This window comes from Canis lupus, chromosome 11 (genome assembly GCF_011100685.1).
Source record: "Canis lupus familiaris isolate Mischka breed German Shepherd chromosome 11, alternate assembly UU_Cfam_GSD_1.0, whole genome shotgun sequence".
Taxonomy (NCBI): Eukaryota; Metazoa; Chordata; class Mammalia; order Carnivora; family Canidae; genus Canis; species Canis lupus.
The window spans coordinates 55,457,412-55,461,247 of NC_049232.1; positions in this window are offsets into that span (position 1 = coordinate 55,457,412).

The following is a 3,836-nucleotide window of genomic DNA, read 5'->3' on the forward strand; positions in this document are numbered from 1 at the left end:
GAATTGAAAGGCTTATCACTTCCTATAAAAAGTCAATTAATATATTTAAAAGTCATTTAAATATATCTAAGAAAACAGAACCCTAAGTAACAAAAAGAGAAAATATCCAGACAGAAAAAATTAAGACAAAGAACAAAATCAATTCAATCAACTTCAAATTTCTATCTACAAAAGTAATGTGAAAGACAATAAAATAACATATACAGAGTTTTGAAAGTATAAAATGTGAATTAATAACTTTATGTAAGACCTAGTTGACTTTCACATAGGAAAGGAACAGAGAAACTTGGGAGAGTAGTTCTATTTGTTAAAAGAAGAGAGAGGGAGAGAATACAAAGCGCATGGAATTTCCAAAGATTAAATTTTAAATAAAATTAATGTCTTACAGTCAGAAATGTAACACACACGAAAAGGAAATGATAGATCAGAACTGTAAAAATTACAAACTAAAGCTATCAGAATTATCAGAAAAATTATGTATCAAGAAATAAAAGAGTCTTGGGGCACGTGGGTGGCTCAGTTGGTTAAGCATCTGCCTTCAGCTCAGCTCATGATCCAGGGTCTTGGGATCAAGCCCTACATCTGGTTCTCTGCTCAGCAGGAAGCCTGCTTCTCCCTCTCCCTGCCACTTAGCCTACTGCTGTGGTGGCTTTCTCTCTTGTTCTCTCTCTCTCTCTCTCTCTCTGTCAAATAAATAAATAAAATCTTTTTTTAAAAAGTCTAGAAAATATGAACATAAGGCTATAAAGATAACTAAGCATTTATGGAATACTTCACCCAACAATAGCACAATACTTATTCTTCTCAGGTTCATATGGAACAATTACCAAGAAAGACTGCATTCTGAGCCATAAAAATCTTTACAAATTTAAAAGAATAGAAATGATACAATGTATGCTCTTAGACAACAATAGAATTGAACTAAAAATCAATAACAAGAAGCTCCAGCTAGTGCAATAAGTAAAAAAAAAGGGGGATATACAGATTGGAAAGAAATAAATAAAACTATCTCAGTTCACAGATGGCATAAATGCTTATGTAGAAAATCCCAAAGAAGACCAAAAAAATTCCTGGAAATGATAAGCAATTATAGTAAGCTTGCAGAATACAAGGTTAATATACAAAAGTCAACTGCTTTTCTGCTTTCCTGTATAACAACAATGGACAATTGGAATTTGAAATTAAAGTACAATACCATTTACATTAGCATAAAAAAGAGAAAGACACATAAATCTAACAAAATATATATAAGTTCTATATAAGGAAGATTTAAAAATTCTAATAAAATAAAGAAGAACTAAACAAAGAGATAGTCTCTGTTCATGGTTAGGAAGACTCAGCATTTTTAAGATACCTATTTTTCCCAATTTAATCTATAGATTCAACACAATCACAATCGAAATCCCAGAAATTTATTTTGTGGATATCAACCAACTGATTCTAAAGTTTATGTAGAGAGACAAAAGCCTAGAATTGCCAGCATAGTATTAATGAGTTACAAAGTCAGAGGACTGTCACTATTCAACTTCAAGACTCACTATAAAACTGTAGTGATCAAGACAATGGTATTGGCAAAAACAAAACAAAACAAAACCCAAATATATCAATGGAATAGAATAAACAGATCAGAAATCAACCCACACAAATAGTTCGATGCTCTTTGACAAAGGAGCAAAGGCAACTCAATGGAGAAAGAATAGTCTTTTCAACAAATTATGCTGGAACAACTGGACATCCACACGTTAAAAAAAAAAATCTTGACACAGACTTTACATCCCTCACAAAAGGTAACAAAATGGATCATAGGCCAAAATGCAAAATAGAGGATAACACAGGAGAAAATCTAGATGCCCTTGAGTTTGGTAATGACTTTTTAAATATAACACCAAAGGCATGATCCATAAAAGGAAAAAAAACTGATAAACTGGACGGATGTCATTAAAATTCAAAACTTCTGTTCCGTGAAAGACACTGATAAGAGAATGAGAAGACAAGCTACAATCTAGGAGAAAATATTTGCAAAAGACATATCTGATAATAGACTGTTATCCAAAAGATACTAAGAACTTTAAAAACTCAAAAATAAAAAAATAACTCCATGTATTAAATGGCCAAAAGATTTCAACAGATACAACCCACACAGAACACACACACACACACACACACACACACAAAAGATATATAGATGGCAAGTGATATACATCATTAGGGAATTGCAAATTAGAACATTGAGATACCATTCCATACCTATTATTAGAATGGTAGAAATCCAAAATACTGACAACACCAAATACTAGCAAAGATGTAGAGCAACAGGAACTCTTATTCACTGCCGGTGGGAATGTGAAATCATACAGTCACTTTGGAAGACAATTCGGTAGTTTCTTACAAAACTAAGCATCTCCTACCATATGACCCAGCAATCATGCCCCTTCATATTTACCTAAATGGATTCAAACTTATGTCCATATAAAAACCTGAACACAAATGTTTATAGCAACTTTATCCATAATTTCCCAAAGGAAGCAAGCAAGATGTCCTTTAGTAAGTGAATAGATAAACTGTGGCATTTCTATACAATGGAATATTATTCAGTGCTAAAGAGAAATGAGCCATTAAGCCATGAAAAGACATGGAGACTCCCACTATGAGGAGAAGGAACTCCATCTGAAAAGACTCCACACTGTATGATGGGGGTGGCTAGGGAATGGGTGTGTGGGGAATACCAGGAACTGTCTGTACTTTTCACTCAATTTTGTTTGAGCCTAAAACTGCTTCAAAAAATAAAATCTACTAATATTTTTAAAACTGACTTAAGAAGAAATATATAATCAAGTAGTTGTGTGATCAAATACATTGAATTAACTGTTGCAAATATTTCTACAAAGGAAAAAACCTCAGAATATTTGAATAGCAAATTCTATCAAATCTTAAGGAAAAATAATTATTTTTAAAAAATATTTATTTATTATAAAAAATGTTTATTTAAGCAGGGGGAGGTACGGGGGTGGGGGGAGAGAGAGAGAGAGAAAGAGAGAGAGAGAGAGAATCTCAAACAGATTCCCCCACTGAGCATGGAACCCTATGCAGGGCTTGACCCCATGACCCTGAGATCGTAACTTGCCCCAAAATCAAGAGTCAGATGCTTAATCAACTGAGCCACCTAAGCACCCCAAGAAAAAAATTCTAATAGAAAATAAGTAACTATAGCTCAATTATGATTATACATCATTTCATATGAAAGTTTGAAAGTAACACTAAAAGAAAAGATCATTCAGACCAACTTTATAGATGAGCTAGATGAAACTCTCTAAACAAAACATTAGCAAACTAAATCCAACTATACATAAAAATAATAATACATTATTTTCCAGTTAAGGTTCACAAAATGCAATGTTGTTCAACATTTTTAGAAATCAGATTAATATTAGCAGATTAAAGAATATGGATATCTCAACAAATGGAGAAAAAGTACTTGAAAAATTAACATCCAAATTATGACAAAATTTCCTAAAAGCTGGATATAGAGGGAAACTTCCTAACAAATGAAAACCTATAGCAAAATATATTTAATTGTGAAATGTTAAAATAAATTTTTTAAATTTTATTTATTTATTCATGAGAGAGAGAAAGGCAGAGACATAGGCAGAGGGAGAAGCAAGCTCCAGTCAGGAAGCCCAATGCAGGACTCGATCCCGGGACCCTGGGATCATGCCCTGAGTCAAAGGCAGACACTTAACTGCTGAGCCACTCAGGCGTCCCTAGAACTTTTTTTTTCTTATTGCTTCCAACGTAGTAATGAATGGAAGAGATGATACTGGGCATCCTTGCTTTGA